Raw genomic sequence first — 18,205 nt, 5'->3', positions numbered from 1 at the left:
AAGCCACTCGCCCTCAGAGAGGCTCCATGGGGAGCGGCCTGGACGCTCTTGCTGAAATGTGACCTAAAGTGATCACAGGACATTTTTTAAATGGCCTAAAGCAGAGCAGAGAAGACACAGTACAAACACAGGTTTTCAGAATCACAGCCTCTAAATTATACCTGCTGTCCCAATGACTCAGTGAATCAATTTTTTAAAAATATATTGTAGTAAGTGGAATATTATTCAGCCATGATAAAAAGGAAAGCCTGCCATTTGTGACATGGATGGACCTCAAGGGCATGACGTTAAGTGAAATAAGTCAGACAGAGGAAGACAAATACTGTATGATTTCACTTATATGTCTAAAAAATCCAAATCTAAAAAAGCTGGAAGCCAGAGAAACAGAGAGTAGAGTGACAGTCACCAGGGGCTGGGGTCTGGGGGAAGTTGGCAGATGTTGGTCGAAGCCTGTAAACTTCCAGCCGCGAGATCAACAAGTCCTGGAGCGCTAGCGTACAGCATGGCGACCACAGCTAATAACACCGTATTATATACTTGAAGTTTGCTAAGGGAGTAGATCCTAAGTGTTCCCACCACAAAAAGGAAATGCTGATCATGTGATGGCACAGAGGCGTTAGTCCACCTGTGCACGTAGTCATTTTGCAATATGAATATGTGTCAAATCAACACGCTGTATGCCTTAAATGTACATAATTGTATTTCTCCATTATGTCTCAATAAAGCCAGGAGGAAAAAAGAAAATGAACTTTGAAAAGGTAAAAATATGCTGTATTAGTCAGCCTGGGCTGCCATAACAAGTACCCCAGACTGGGGGGTAGGTGGAGGGTTCAACAACAGACATAATCTCACCATTGTGGAGGCCAGAACTGCAAGATCTAGGTGTCGCGGGGTTGGTTCCTTGTTGGGCCTCTCTCCTCGGCGTGCAGAGGGCCACCTTCTCCCTGTGTCCTCACGTGGTCACCCCTCTGTGCATGTCTGTGTCCTAATCTCCTCTTCTTAGAAGGACACCAGTCAGATTGATGGTGACCCATATGACTTCATTTTACCTGAATCACTTCTTTAGAGAGCCTATCTCCAAAGAGTTACATTCTGAAATACTGAGCTTCAACATAGGAATTTGGGGTGAGGGGGGATACAATTCAGCGTGTTACGTCTATGAATTAAATAAAAGGTATTCAGACTTCAGGATAGGAAGCTAAACTAAAAACACTAATACCATGATCATGGCCAAGAAATTTGATGTTTAAACACTAATATAACCTAGTACGTGGTGCATATTCAAATCTCCCAGCTGTCCCCTAGATTTCCTTCATGTATTGTTTTTTGACCCAAGATCTAAACAAGAATGTATGTGATTGAAGTTCAGTTTCTTTTATTCTAGAACATTTCTCCTGGTTTTTCTTTTGTCTGTCATGACATTGACGGTTTTGATCAGATCCAGGTTAGACACTTGGATGGAGGGATATCACGGGTGATGGTGTGAGCACTTGAAGACTCTGACTTGCCAGCTCCCCGACAAACTTTCACCTGTTTCCCCATTCTTCATGATCCTCGTCTGCATCAACTAATAGGTTGGAAATGGCGAAATGAAGTGTGTAACATCTCTGGAATGGACACTGGAAAGGCATCACTGGAAAGTGTTATCAAAGAAGATGGGCAAATAAGGACATGGAAAAGCAAGATCTGAAACTACAGATGCAAGATAATGTATTTGCTACCACAAATATTGGGGTATGGATATGTCTCGGAGCTTCGAGTGGCTAATATGTAAGGGCACTTTTGGCAGATCCACACTCCGTCTCCTGGGACCTGCCCTGAGAAACAGAATACCAGCAGGGAGGCAGGTGTGGGGTGTCACCATAAGGGACAGGTCTCCTCTTACCTGTTTGGGGACCCCAAGTTTGTGACTCAGAATTCAACACTGACTCCTGGTTAAATGTGGCTGATTGAAAATGGGTAGGGACTTCTGCTTCAATCTGAATTCCCACTAAAATTGGAATAAAAGGATTTTAGCGTGGGGGAATCAAAAGCTCAGAAAGACAAGGAGAGCAGGAGAGGAGAGAACAGCAAATGTCAGACTCAGGAAGGGATCTGGGCGACTGGTAACTCAGTCAGTGGATGGAAGAGTGCTGACCTCCTAGCCCAGCAGCAGGGAGGCCTGATACACAGAACCTGTGAAAGTCTCAGGAATTGAAAGCCCTGGAGAACAGAAACAGAGGGTTGGTTGAAAGCTTTTTGATAAGCAGTCAGATCCCCCAGATCTCCTCCACTCGACAGCATCACCTAGTCCCAGCACAAGACCAAAGGCTAATTCTCTAGAAACCACAATGGGGGCTCTGAACTGGGGAATACCAGTGAGAAGACACAAGGGAAATAAGTAAACTTGACACATTGAATGCCAAGACCTCCAGCCCTCTTCCCCATCAATGTCCCGGCCTGGTACCAGGCTTCTCTCTCTAGGTAGATACTCCAGGGAGCCTGACCAAATCAGGAAGAAAGACCTTGAGGTTTCCCCCAGGAGACACCCAGGTAGATCATTGTGCAATGAAGCCCACAGCCAACAAGCCATCCCTCTCCCATAACACACACACACACACACACACACACACACACACACACGTACATGCACACGCACACACGCACACATACAGACACAGAACTTTCCGTCAAGATTTTAGTGCCCTGCTCTTAAATATAAATAGACAATCAAGGACCATCAGACATCCAAGGAAACCTTTGAGATGAGGGACAGAGGTCAAAGCAAACAAATTAATGACAAAAGCAACTTAAAGGAAACAGCTGTTATGCAGGGAGAAAAAATTTCAAAATGATGGTCATTCATCAATATATTCAGAGACATACGAGACAATATTCTGAGCATGAAACAAGAACAGAGTCATATTCAACGAAAGGAACAAAAAAAAAAAAAGAAAGAGCTCTTGGAAATTCAAAACTATGCCCCCAGAAGCGAAAAACCTAAGAGTTTGGAGGATACAGTTGAGCAGGGCCATAAAGTAGAACAAAGAAAGAGAAAGGGCCAGAAAGTTAAAGGACCCATCAGGAAACCCGACATCTGAACAATAGGGGTTCCAGTGGAGAGAAGAGAAAACAGGGAAAACCACCCACAGAAGTCCCTCAGAGTGGAGAGTCTGGGCATTCTAGGTTGGAAACAACCACGAACTGGAGGGAGACAGACCTACGTCAAGAGGCAGGTGGGAAACCTGATGGCACGGAAGATAAGAAAGAAGGCCCCAAAAGCTTCCGGGGAGAGAGAATAAACAAAACAAATATAAAAATTATACAAGACTCTAAGGTCCTATTGGCACTGACTTCCTAAAGCAGCCCTGGAAGCTGGAAGCCCAAGGGAGTGATGTCTGCAACACTCCCGGGAAACGAGGAGCTGGGGCTCCAATCTGACAGAAGAGAAAGGCGGCCAGGATGGGGTGAAGGAGGCGCTGAGCATGAGGACAGGAGGGCAGGGGTCAGGCCAGACACGGAGGAGGTCCGGGAAAATGTGTCAGGGGACGTATGGGCAGAATAGCCAATGATTCGAAGGTAGAGAGAGGAGATTGATTGGCTCACCTGGAGACTGTTTGGACATGAATCTGTGACAAGTGAATAGAAAATTAATAGATTATTAACAGACTGTAGAAAATTAAGCAAGCAAAGACAATCATTAACGCTGGGGAGTAGAGAGCAACAGATCATCCCAGATATGCATGGGTTGCTAAGTTACAACCTTCCAGAAAACTCAGTTGTGAAATATATTCTACCCGTTTAAGATTCAGGAATGGGGAAGTTAAGGTAGAAAGGGATTCTAAGTATGGACAGTTATTCTTGAAAAAGGAGATGCAGGGATGCCTGGGTGGCTCAGACAGTTAAGCGTCTGCCTTCGGCTCAGGTCATGATCCCAGGGTCCTGGGATCGAGCCCTGCATCGGGCTCCCTGCTCCGCAGGAAGCCTGCTTCTCCCTCTGCCCACTCCCCCTGCCCCCACCCGGCTCGTGCTCTCTCGCTCTCAAATAAATAAATAAAATCTTTTTAAAAAAAAGAAGACACATAATGATAAAATAAATGAACAAATTAAACACGAAAATTGGACCTAAGACTCTGGATCATACTTGCAAACACTGTGAGGAGGAAATAGGTGAAATAGGCGAATTTCTTTCTACACAGAGGGGAATCAAGAGTTATAAATTTAGTCTTGAGGTCCATTTTTACAACATATATCCATTTTAAATAAAATAAAAGTATACCAGCAAAATTAAGCACATGATGTATACCTTCCCAGTCAAAGAAAGTGAAGTCAAAATGGCAAAAAGCCAGAAAGCACAGAACCGCGCCAGAAGTTAAGACCAAGTGGTTAAGCCCCTTTTAAAAAGATAAAACTCAAAATAAAATCCAAAGATAATGCTATTTTTAAGCAAAAACATCGAAAACAAAATTACACGGAAAGTTTAAAAATATAGAGATGCTAGTGCAGTCTGGTCAGACCAAAGAGAGAACGTGGAATAAAAAATAAAAGTCAGGGAACAGAAGGAGAGACGCAGGGGTGGCGCCCGCTCAGGAGTCAGGTTGTGCTCTGAGCAGAGAGCAGGAGCACCGCCTTTCAAGAGAGGGCTCGAGCTGGGTGCTGGTGAGGGTGGAAACCTCTGTCCCCTGGGCCACGCTGTCCCATCATGCGATGAGGGAGCCAAGGCCCAGTGAAGCCCTCCAGTTGGCATGACAAGTCAGTGGTAGGATTGGGAAAAGAAAGCCGGTCTGGCTTTTTCCTTTCACCCCACCAGCCTGTGGCCCTCATTAAGGGAAGAAGTTCCCAAGAAAAGCAGCCTCATTTGTCAGGAGGCTGGGGGCCCCTGCTCCTGACTCACACTTTGAAGTCCAGAGGGCTCCTGATGCTGGGGCAGGGCTGGGGTGGAGAGTCCTCCGGCCAGGGTCCCCAGCAGCCCACCTTTGGGAGTCCAAGTCCATCCCACTGGTCTTGGGGCAGCAGCCTCCCTGCCTCAACAGAAAGTGTCCCTCTGTCTCCCCATGCCCACAATGGGGGCCCGACATCAGCCCCTCCATGCTTGCTCAGCCCCGCACTGCAAGGGAGGCAGGAGGAGGTCCTCGAAGGGGACCACCCACCTAAAGGACCAGAAGATATTGTCATTGTGAAGGCAAATGTGCTGCATGTGACCTGTTTCCTACCAGGATGACAAGTGCAGGGCCTTCCCACCTCTGAGCCACGTGCCAAAAAGGCTCTGGTCTTGGGAAGGGCAAGGCTCCAGAGAAAGCCTAGGAGAATTCCATCCCACCCTGGTGCTACCTGCAGGGTGGGAGAAAGCAGACTGCTCCAAGGAGAGGAGCATAGCCAGCAGCCCTGCAGGAAACACGGGGCCCTCTCTCACTATCTCTCTTGCTATCTCTTTTATCTCTATCGCTCTTTTTATCTCTGTCTCTGTCTCCCTCCCCTATGGTCTCCTGTCAAGTGCCAAGGGCTGCAAGTAGCTGCGCATCCATCCAGACGCGCACATGAAGAGTTCTGGTGGCCTCGGGACCCTCCCTTGTGGCCCAGCCATCTCATGTGAGGGTACCTCCTGTTGGGAGACCCCCCACATGCCCATGAGGGACTTGCTCTGCCCAACTCTGGCATGAAAGAGAGCTAGTCCGCAGGGCCCTGCAGGTTCCCATCTGCCAGCTGAGTGGTCAGCAAGAGGCACATGTCAGTCGACTCTGCAAACCCAGCCTCCCCAAAGCTCTCTTCAGCAAACACTGGGGGCCTCATCAACATGGGGGGACGCAGGCACCACCAGACTGGAAGCCCCCACTCCTGACTGATCTCTTCTGCTCCCCCGTCTCACTCTCTGTTAAGCCCAGGACTGACCCTGACTGGTCGGGCCTCACAGCCTGCTCCTTCTCTCTGCCCTGCACTGACCCCACCCCCACCCCACTGTTTCTCAAAGAAGCTGGGCAAGCCCCACCTCGTGACCTTTGCACTTGCTGTTCTCTCTGTCTCAGAGAGATGCTCTCACTGGACACCCACAGGGCTCCCTGACCTCTTGTTGCACCATCAAGCATCACCTCCGTGGTGAGGTCACCTGACCATGTTACTTACTATCACAACCCCTCCCGGCCCACACACACACACACACACACACAGCACTCCCATTTCCAGACGTCGGCTTCACTTACTGCCTCACCAGACCTAAGTTCCATGAGAACAGGGGTTTTGTCTACTATCTCCCAGCACTTGGAAAAGAGCCTTGCACACAGCAGGCGCTCAATAAATACTTGTCGAATGAATAAATGAACATGCCTGCCTTTTCTCTCCCTGAGCCCACCCTCTCCTTGGCACACGCTTGGTCTCTGTCTGGCAGATTTCTTTCTTTTTCTCCTTTTAATGAAGTATAGGGATACACAGTGTTACAATAGTGCTCCCCACAAGTGTGCATCAGCGCTGTTACAGTACCACCAGCTGTTCCCTGCGCTGTGCCTCTCATCCCCATGACTGATTCATCCCATGACTGGAAGCCTGTCCCTCCCACTCACCTTCCCCCCTTCTGCCCGTCCCCACCCTCTCCCCTCTGGCGACCACCAGTTTGTTCTCTGTATTTATGATTCTGTTTCTCCATTTTTTTGTTTGTTTGGTTTGGTTTTTAGATTTTACATATAAGTGAAATCATATGGTATTTGTCTTTTTCTGTCTTATCTCACTTAGCACATTACCCTCAAGGTCCACCCATGTTGTCGTGAATGGTGGGATGTCCTTCTTTTTTAAGGCTGACTAGTATTCTTCTGTGTGTGTGTGTGTGTGTGTGTGTGTGTGTGTGTGTATGAATCACATCTTCCTTACCCATACGTCCTCTGATGGACACTTAGGTTGTTTCCATATCTTGACAACTGTAAATAATGGGGGTACAGATATCTTTTCAAAATAAGGATTTCATTTCCTTCAGATAAATATCCAGGAGTGGAACCACTGCTGATCATATGGCAGTTTTATTTTAAATATTTTTGAGGAAAGTCCATGCTGTTTTCCACAGTGGCTGCACCAGTTTGCATGTCCACGTCTGGCTTCTCTGTTGTCTTCCCAGCCTTTTCTGAACCTAGGATGGCTTTCCTCTTCTGCCTCCTGCCCGCCGCTGCTGGAGTCCGGCACAGGGGCAGACTAGTGCCCTAGTGTCAAGCGACAGCAAAGCCAGGGCCTTGCCCTGCAGAGAGGCTGCTTCCTCTCCCGCCCTCCCCAGGGAGCTCCTCGGAGGGCTGCACCAGAGACTAAGTCGCAAACTTCCATCCCACCTGGGAAGGAAGCTGCGGGAAGGGGTATTCGCCTCAACAAAACTTAGAGCCTTGGCAGCTAAATTCAAATCAGGTGCAATTTTGATATCACTCCAAATAGTCTAGGCAAGAGCGCTAAGGGATTTTCTTCTTGAAATCATAAAAGGAATGGAGAAGGCCTGTGAATTCTAACAGCTTCGAATTAGTGAGCTGAGGAGAGATTTGGGGGATCACGAAGACGCTACCTGGAGCAGGCCTCAGGTGCCTGACGGTGAAGGCAGAGCCAGCCACTGCTGCCACAGTGACAGGTGCACTGAGCCAGGCACAGGGAGGAGCCAGGTGCTGCCTCCCGTAAACACACCGGGCCACTGTTCTCCCAGGAGCAGGATCAGAGCGCTGTGGACAGGAATGGAAAAATAAAGCCAGGACTCCGCCTAGAAATGTGCCACGTCAGCCCTGCCCAGTGCAGGAGCCACGAGCCACATGTGGCCACTGAGCCCTTGAAATGTGGCTGATGCAAATGAGGAACTTTTATTTCACTGAAATTCACTTTTGTCTAAACACAGAAAGCCACATGTGGCTAATAGCTACCACATCAGACAGTGCAGATTTGGAAGTAGGTGTCTCAGGCAATAAACTAAAACCATCTCTTAAAGGAATGAGGAGCAGCGTGCGGAGAACAGCCAGCCTGAAACCCATCTCCCCCAGTGCCGGTCTGGTTGGCAGGAAGGAGGGAGGGAGAAGTTCAATACTAAGTTCTGTTAGAGCGAATAGTAACTTAGTTACCACTCTTCCGAGGACTTAGTACAATTAAACAAGTGAACAAAAGAAGGTGTAGACAGATTGGAAAGGAGGAGAAAAATTTATCATTGAAAACAGCAGTACGGTATCATGGACTGAAGGTATAAGTTACTAGAAGCAGTAAGTGAATTCACTTAGGTAGTCAGCTATAAAATTATCATATCAAGATCAATACTTTTTTTATATAAAACTTAAACAGCTAAAAATGTAATGAAAGAAAAGAACTCGTTCTCAATAGCAACTGGCTTTACAAAATTAAGAAATGTGAAGGACTTATGTGAAGAAAACTATAAAGCTCCACTAAAAGACATAAAACAAGATAGGATAATTGGCGAGTCTCACCTTTGTATTCAATAGGAAGACAAAGTTGTGAAGATGTCAATCCTTTCTAAATCAAAATTCTAATTGAATTTTTTGACCAAAAGAAAAAAAAAACCTCAATTGAACTTGACAAAAGTATTCAAAATATGAACAGATACATCAGCGGAAGAGAATAGAGAATCCAGAAATAGAGTCATGAATATACGAGTATTTAGGAGCTGATAAAAATGGCCCTTGATGGAGCAGTTTTGGGGTGGTGAGGGGAGAATTCAGGCTGACATGGATTAAATATGTGATAAATGAGTGACCGATGGAATTCATCTGAATGCAGAAACACTTTCTAGAAGTTTGCCTGGTGGCACCAAGGTTTGCGAATGTTATAGCCGTACCGTAATCTCCAACATCCCCCCACCAGCCTCCTCAACTGAACATCCAAGTTAAATAAAAAAGGCGCATTCTGGAAGCCCTCACCACCTCACCCCTTGCCACCCCTAAGCTTCTCCAAAGAGAAATTTCAGAGAAGCCACTAGCCGGGAAGGATAGAATGTGAGCAAACAGGAGCTACAGGGGGAAATGGGATGCAGTAGGAGGTGGGAAGCGGGCAGGGGCTGTGGGAGCGACAGTTCCAGAACCCCGTCTGCCCCACCAGCATGCTCCCCCGCTGTGCGCCCTCTGTGTCCAGCCTGGCCCCGGACACCCTGCCCCAACCCAAGCCCCACGTCTGCCCAAGGCTACCACTGAGTGGGTCTGACAGTCCAGTTGGCACACTGGGAAGGCGTGCACCAGCTCTTTACCCGGGCCATGCTGCGCCGCAGGAGACGAGCAGAGGCTGGGTCCCCGGGGCCTCCTGCCCACCACCATCTTGCTGTGGGTGGACAGGACAGGCCACCACCATGCCGGGAGCCTGGGAGAGTGGGAGAGGGTGGCAGGAAGGCTTCCTGGAGATGGTGGCCTTTAAGCTGGTCCTCGGCCAACAGGAATTCAACCGCATAAAAATGTGGGTGCATTAACATCTATCTTTGAGACTATCTGTATGTTTTCAGCACATGCCTGTTCATCCTTCCTTCAGTTAAAAAAAAAATGAACAAGAAACTGATTTTCTTCTGGGAACCATGTGGGCTCAGGCCACATGCTCAATAAGAGCCAAGGTCATATTCAACTTCTGGGGGAAAACTGCATTCTCTTTCTTCTGCTGACCTTAGCGGTGGGGGAGCTGCTGCAGGAGGGGAGCCCCTCCCGGCCGTGGAGTATGGCCATGATAACACAGACCTCGGAGTTACTGTTCAAGCTTCGGGATCCCATCTCTGCAGAGGAGCCCGCTAGATGTTTTGGTTCATGAGCCTCCATCCCTTCCTTTGTCACTCACGTGAATTCGGGCTGGGTTTACTGCAGCTGGTGGCAAGTGTGGCGTGGTGTGCTGGTGTCCCCGGGCTGTGCAGAGTACATGGAGCCTGTGGGCGCACATGGGGGGGCTGCCTTGCAGAGCGGGTGACATTGCAGTTGAGCTTTGAAGCCCATAAAAAAAAGGACCCTATAGTGTGTCTATACATTTTGAACTCTTAATTTCTACTAAGACAAAAATCGTTTTATTCATTGGCTTTATTAAGAAAAGACAATGTAATTTAAAAAAAGAAGACAAGTAGACCTAAGTATCACATCTGGTACACCCTACTGTCATTGGGCATTTGGCAAGAGGAAGTTGATGCTAAGGAAAACGTGACAGTGATGGATGCAGCTGCCGAGCTGTGCAGTGAAGGTACGCTGAGGACCAGTGCCCCTTCCTCCTTCCAACTAACAGATTTCGTGTGCCCACTCCACGCCAGGCAAACCCCATGCTGAGGACCAGGAACACAGAGAGAGAGCAGACCTGGGGACCTCTTTCCTATTTGTAAAATGTCTCAGAGGCAGCCAGGAGAAATGACAAAGCCCCTGTGACAGCTGAGAAGGTGGGCAAAGACTCAGCAGAAGACCTGTACGGAGCAGCCCTGCAGAGCGAGCGCCCTCACTGCCTCTCCCTGCCTCTTCACCCTGACCTTGCCCTCTTTCCTAGAGGAGTTTATTAGAAATGCCAGCCTGCTTTAGCTCCTCCCTAGGGTCTTCCAAGCTCAATATCTGATTTTGGAGAGAGGAGTGGGTGCCGTGACTCACTGCCCAGAACTCCCTTCAGGAGTGAAGGACAAACTCCCCCAGATCCCACAGTGCAGTGAGCAGAATGGCCTCAGTGGTCAGCCTCCCCAGGGGTCTCCCTCAGCTGCAAACACTGCCACCCCAGGAGAAGCACCCAGGCAGGTAAATAAAGGATTGGACCACCTCCTCACCCAGTGACAGCTCTGGGGGCTCAGCCTTAGGGGCTGAGCTCGGTGTCCCCCTCAGCCTGCTCCTGCTTCCTCCCTCCCTTGCACTGACCCCAACACCCTCCTCAATGGACATCTGCTCATGGAGCTGGGTTTCAACCTCCCTTTCCCAGGGGTGGATTAAGTGCCTTGTCCAAGTCATGTACAGGGTGCAGGAATTCAGGGCTCTCTGATTCCAAGCTGGTGGGGACCTGTTTGAGGAGCCTTTGCCAGTCTGACCACCACATGCTCACCCCAATGCAGATGAACCAGCATCATCTTCTTTTCTGTGTCTCCAGCCAGTCATGTCCCGGCCCAGGATGTCAGGAAGCCCTTGGCCGCACAGACAGCTCTCCATGCTGGCAAGCATGCTGGGGTGGCTCCCCCCACCCCACCCCCAGAAGGTGCAAGCAGATTTCTCACCGTCTGCCACTGCTTATTGTTGAAGGAAAACTCCACATCCCAAACATTTGTTTGGAGGGAATTAGATCATCACCTCCCCACTAATGAAGCCAGGCTGTGCAAACAGAGGGAAGCAAGACGGCAGGTTGTCTGTCTCTCGGGGCAGCGGCCCAGAAGTTGGCACCCCAGGTGTCTCTGAGCCTCCGTGCACATGTTTCAAAAGCAGCCTATGCCAAGCTGGTTTGGAACATCCCCAGGTGATGCTTGCCTTAGTGGCTGGGAATCCCGGCCCTAAACTGGAGACTCTGCAGCTCTCCAGGGCCAGAGCAGACCTCTGCAGTATTCTGAAGGCAGCAGGTGCCTGCCCTCCCAGGTCTCTGAGCTACCTCTGTCTCTGTTCCCTTCTGACCTTGCGCTGCCAGGGGCTTCTCTGCTGAGGAAGAAGATGCTACTCTTTCAGATGGAACACATCCTCCTTACCTTTCCAACCGGGGCCTCTGCAGCTGTGTGACTCTTTTATTATTATTTTAAATGAAGATGTTGTTCATATAACAAAATTCGCCATTTACAGGTGGACCCTTTAGTGGTTCTTAGTAGACCACTTTGTATAATAGCACTGTGCAACCATCACCACGGTCTGATTCCAAAACCCCTACCCACTCCCAATTTCCCCTCTCCCTTCATAACCTTGGTCACCTCTATTCTACTTCTGTCTCTGTGGATTTGCCTATTCTGGACACTTCATATGAATGGAATCATACAATATATGGCCTTTTGTGTCTGCCCTCTTTCCATGAGCATAATGTTTTCAGGATTCATCCATATTGTAGCCTGTGTCAGTTCCATTCTTTTTTATGGTGAATAATATTCCATTATATGGATATGCCACATTTTATTTGTCCATTCAACAGTTGATGGACACTTGGACTGTTTCCATTTTGGGGCTATTATATGAATAAGTCTTTGCTATGGGCATATCATTTCAATTCTCTTGGGTATATAACAGAATTGCTGGGTCAAATGCTAATTCTGTGTTTCATTTTTTGAGGAATCACCAAACTGTTTTCCATAGTGGCTGCACCATTTTGCATTCCCACCAGAAATGTACCAGGGTTCTAATTTCCCCGTATCTTTGCCAATATCTGTTATCCCCTGCCCCTTTTCTTTTCTTATTGTAGCCCTCCTTGTGGGTGTGAAGTCATGTCTCCTTGTGATTATGATTTACATTTCCTTATCTGCTAATGACACTGAGCATCTTTTCATGTGTTTATTAGCCTTTTGTATAACTTCCTTGGAGAAATGTCTATACAAATACTTTGTCCAATTTTAAATCAAGCTATTCATCTTTTTATTATTGAATTGTAAGAGTTCTTTATATATTCTGGGTATTAAACCCTTATCAGATACATGATTTGAAAATATTTTCTCCATTCTGTGGGCTGTCTTTTGACTTTCTTGATAGCGTCCTTTGATGCACAAAAGTTTTTACTTTGATGAAGTCCAATTTATCTTTTTTTTCTTTTTTGGTTGCATGTGTTTTTGGTGTCATGTCTAAGAAACCATTGCCAAACCCAAACTCATGCAAATTTTCTCCTATTTTCCTTCTAAGAGCTTCATAGTTTTAGCTCTCCCATTTAGGTCTTTGATCCATCTCGAGTTTAGTTTTGTATATGGTGTGAGTAGGGAACCAAATTCATTCTTTTGTGTGCAACTATTCATTTGCCCCAACACCATTATCTGAAAAGACTATTCTTGGGTGGCTCAGTCATGATCTCAGGGTCGTGAGATCAAGTCCGGCATTGGGCTCCAAGCTGAGCGTGGAGCTTGCCTGAAATTCTCTCTCTCTGCCCCTCCTCCCCCCCATTCATGAGTGTTCCCTCTCTCTCTAAAAGAAAGGAAGGAAGGAAAGAAGGAAGGAAGGAAGGAAGGAAGGAAGGAAGGAAGGAAGGAAGGAAGGAAGGAAGGAAGGAAGGAAGAAAAAGAAAGAAAGAAAGAAAGAAAGAAAGAAAGAAAGAAAGAAAGAAAGAAAGAAAGAAAGAAAAAAGAAAAAAAGAAAGAAAGAGAAAGAAAGAAAGAAAGAAAGAAAGAAAGAAAGAAAGAAAGAAAGAAAGAAAGAAAGAAAGAAAGAAAGAAAGAAAGAAAGAAAGAAAGAAAGAAAGTATTCTTTCTGCACTGAGTAGACTTGGCTCTCTTGTCAAAAAATCAATGGACCCTAAGTTATTTCTGGACTCTCAGTTCTAGTCCATTGGCCTATGTCACTACCAAATAGTTTTCATTGCTCTAGCTTTGTGGTACATTTTGAAATTGATCATTGCATTCCTCCAACTTTGTTCTTTTCTAAGACTGTTTCAGCTATTCTGTGACCTCTGTAATTCTATAATGTGCCTGGCTTTAGGCATCTGGGGTCAGACATGGTATGGTAAGTAAGCAAAACTGGCTGGCTTCAAACAGCACCTGAGGTCTGTTCTTTTGACACACACAACTTGTTTTCATCCTAAACAAACATAAATGTGTGCTTTCTTTACTTTTCCTTGCAACACTCAAGGATACCCCCCTCCCAGACTCCTTTGCCATCAGGAATGGCCATGAGACAGGCCTTGAGACATAAGCAGATGTCCACTGAGGGAGCTTCTGGGATAGATATTAGGTAATACCATAAAAGAAGGGCAGGAGAATTTCCAGCTCTGCAGCAGGCCTGGCATTGGATGAGGCCGGAGAGGTGCCCCATGTGCCAGACTTAAGGAGGCCCAGGCTCTCAGGACCACCCAAGGGCACTGCAGCATCTGACAACACACTCCTCCTTAAATGTGCACACTTCTCTTGCCTCACACCAGTCCCAGCTCTGTTCTGTCAGCCCCTTGCTCTTCTTTCTGCTCTGAACCCCAGACGGGCCTTATGCCCAGAACCAGGCAGCTATCTGGTGATACAAGACAGCAAGATTGAGGGCAAAGGTCACTATGCTACAGAGATGGGGAGAGCCTGGGACCCTGGTGGGATGCCTTTTTGAGGGTTCTTATTCTGTGGGATAATCGCCTGTTTGTTAAGATAATGCCTGAAACCCCTGACAGGTTTTCTATTACTTTCTGCCAAAAGCATTTCTAATATACAGATTTGTGGCAAGTAATGTGGGTTTTCCATTTAAAGCTGTAAGGCATTTTTAAGTTTTAAAAGTGAGTTGAGGACTTCATCAAAATTAAATATTCTTGCTCTTTGAAAGCCACTGTTGAGGGAACGAACAAGCAGCCAAGGACTGTGAAAATACATTTGCTGAACATATATCTGGCAAAAGGCTAAAATCTAGAATAGAAAATGAAGTCTTCCAACTCAATAATAAGAAAACAAACAAACCCCCCCCCCAACATGGGCAAAAGATCTAAACAGATACTTCACCAAAAAAGGATACAGATGGCAAATAAGCATCTGAGATGATGCACAACATCATTAGTCATTAGCGAAATGCAAATTAAAACCACAGCCAGCGAGCTACCACTTCACATCTAAAGTATGTTACATTTTAGCTAAAATGTAAAAGCGCACAATAGCAAGTGCTAATAAAAAACACAGAGCAACTGGAACTCTCACACATGCAGGTGGAGACGCAAACTAGCACAGCCTCACTGGGAAAGAATGTGGCCACTTCTTATAAAGTTACACATACATTTACCTTAACTACCTAGCAATTCCACTCCTGGGTGAGAGAATGAACACATACGGTCAAAGACCTATGCATACACAGTTTACAGCAGCTTTAATCATCATAGGCTCACACTGGAAGCAACCCAAATGTCCATTAGCTGAAGGCTGAATCAAGAAACAGTGGCACAGGGGTGCCTGGGTGGCTCAGATGGTTAAAGGTCTGCCTTCGGCTCAGGTCATGATCCCAGGGTCCTGGAATTAAGCCCCACGTCGGGCTCCTTGCTCAACGGGGAGCCTGCTTCTCCCTCTCTTTCGCCTCGCCCCCGTTCATGCTTTCTCTCTCTCTGTATCTCTGTGTCTCAAATGAATAAATAAAAAATCTTAAAAAAAAAAAACAGTGGCACATTCATGCGGTAGAAGACTACTCAGCAATAAAAAAGAATAAAACATTAATACATGTAATGCCGTGGATGGATCTCAAAAACATGCCCAGTGAAAGAAGCCAGACCTAAAAGGCTATATTTACTACATGACTCTGTTTATATGAAATTCTGGCAAAGACAAAGCTACAGGGATACAAGCCAGTGGCTGCAGGGGTTGGGGGTAGGAAAAGTGATGAACGAGAACAGAGGAAGTTTTTGGGGTGACGGCACTGTTCTGTATCTTCTTTGTGATGCTGGTTGTACAAATGTATGTACTTGTCGAAACCCCTAGAACCACGCGCTCAAAGCGGCAAATTTACTCTATGGAAATTAGACCTCGGTAAACCCGACTTTTAAAAAAACTCTAAAATATGATTAAGGCCACTGATTTGTTCAATTACTGCACCCAAACACAGTATGTAAAAACATGAGTGTTGGGGTGCTGGGTGGCTCAGTGGGTTAAGAGTATGCCTTCAGCTCAGGTCATAATCCCAGGGTCCTGGGATCGAGCCCCGCTTCGGGCTTCCTGCTCAGCGGGAAGCCTGCTTCTCCCTCTCCCACTCCTCTGCTTGTGTTCCTGCTCTCGCTATGTCTCTCTTTGTCAAATAAATAAATAAAATCTTCAAAAAACTGAATGTTGGACAGTAAAGTGAATAAATTTTAGTTTTTGGTTTAAGCTTAATTAAAAAAAAAAAGGTAACATTTTACTAAGTGGAAGAAGCCAAACACAAAAGGCCACATACTATATGATTCCATTGATATGACATTCTGGAAAAGGTAAAATCATAGGAACAGGAGTTAGATTAGTGGCTGCCAAGGGCTGGGGGTGGGAGACAGTGCTGATGACAGAAGGACGCGGGGACATTTGGGGGTGAGAACACTGTTCTGTATCTTGATGGTGTTGGTAGTTACATGACTGGACACATTTGTCAAAACTTACTGAACTGCACAGTTAAAAAGGCTAAATTTTACTGTATGTAAATTCTATCTCCAATTATGTAAATTATATACACCTGAGTTTTTCAGAAAGTAAGCTGAGTGAAAGGAAATTATTAGAGAAATAATCATACAGGTGGTATGCATATATAGCAAAAATTGTGGAGGTGGGGTAAGAATGAATATATTTTGAGAAACAGTCTCAATTATATCACACTCTAAAAAGAAAAAAACTAGCTGAAGAAGGTGAATGGGGGTGTCTGTGTTCTCCCATCTGATCTGTCTGATTTAGCATTTTTGTGGTTGGCCCTGAGATAGCTTAGTTGACATATCAATGGAACAGCCATCTGGGGAGGAAGGCAGAGACCCACTTCTGACAAGCCCCGGTCACCCAGGTCATTCAGCTCCCGCCCACCGGCTGAAGAGTGTCTCACTAGGGACAACTGACAAAGTGTGAGCAGGGTCAAGCAGGGAACAGTGGCGAAGCACTTGAGGAAGCCATGGAGAGGCTTGAGGGGCAAGTGGAGAAAGCAAATTCTAGAATTCAGAGAAAGGGCCCAAACAGGAGAAGGGTGCCAGATAGGAGCTGTGCCCTTTGCGGACGAGCTCCGGGAACCCACCGCCCCGTGGGATTGGGGGAGACAGGGAAGAAACGCCCCCATTCACTCTCCCTTAGTGGCCTGCTGGTGCATCTGGCCTGCAGGGGCCATCCATCCGCAGGGACAGGCTCCCAGGGCACAGAGCAGGTGAAGAAGGAGGAGAGGGTGTGCAGCTGCATGGAGAAGGGCCAGCACACCGCCTCTGTCTGAAAATGGGAGTTTTATTATTATTCAGGTTTCATGAGGCCACCACATCAGATGACCGCAGTTAGAAAGAGAACTGGTTATACTCACAGATCCCTAGAAACAGGAGCCACACAGAGAAACATCATAATCAGCCATGATGAGGGGCGGTTTCCTCAGGAAGGAAAGGTGAGGCAGGGGCAAACAAGCTGAGGACTGGCTGGTTTGAATCATTTCAGCCAGGTCAGGGGCATAAGGGCTGTCTCTGGTTGTCTGGTGCGTCCCCTTGGGGTGATTAGGGCAGGGGGCTCATCGGCTCTGTGGGTCAGAGCTCAGTAAAGGCAGTAGAAGGTGGGCTCTGGATTGGTTGGTTTGCAGATGAAAGGTGCACCAGCAGGGGACCCATTTGACCTCTCTAGGAATTGCCTAACCCCTGGGCAGGGCAGTCCCTCCGGGGCCAGCAAGGCCCAGAGGTCAGAGCATCAGATACAGAAACTGGAAAACGAGGTTATTACAAGGTTATTCCTTGTGTGGTCATGGTGGATGGAGACGTAACAGTACTGTCACTCTAGAATACATAAATCTCTGCAGAAGTGTCTCCTACAACATAGGCCAGCACCCCAGACCCCAGGGTAGGGGGCCTCCAGATGCCCCCAGAAGCCATTAGCGGCATCAGCCCTAATCACATTATTCCAGGAACCAGGGGTCTGGGTCTTAGTTGCTAAAGGTCCTCAGGAATTGGTCATCTCCCTCCTGTCCACCTTTCAAGGCCCCCCACAGGCCACACACCTCTTCAGTGGATGGAGCCCTCCTGACACCGTGGCCCACCCTCTCCCTTCCACCCAGCTGCAGCCTTCACAGATGGCTTAGCCCTGGCCCATACATTTCTCCCACTCTTGTCTCCGGCCCTGATTCCCTCCCGCTTCTGACAGTGAGCTCTTCAGGGCCACAACCACATCTCCCTTCACACCGAATCGGTGGTGACCCAGCCCTCCACAGATCCCTGGGTATCATGGGAAACAGAACTGAGACCCATGCGCAGCGTCAGCTGGCACTTGGAACCCCTAGGCACCAGGGCTTGATGAGGGGAGAGTGGCTTCCACCTTGGGAAGAAGAGATCACATGGGGCCAGACAGACTCCAGACACGGCAGTGACATTGTCCCACCATCCAAGCCCACCCTCCCCCGCCCCTACCTGCACTGACACCACCATGGGCCAGGCTTGGGCAAGATGATAGGGAGATATGGGGTCAAAGCAAATGGGGAAAGAGGGCCCAAAGAAAAGTCTCAGGGTGCAGAGAAGGAGGAGG

Source organism: Zalophus californianus, chromosome 1, assembly GCF_009762305.2.
Source record: "Zalophus californianus isolate mZalCal1 chromosome 1, mZalCal1.pri.v2, whole genome shotgun sequence".
NCBI lineage: Eukaryota > Metazoa > Chordata > Mammalia > Carnivora > Otariidae > Zalophus > Zalophus californianus.
This window is presented reverse-complemented; position numbering follows the sequence as displayed.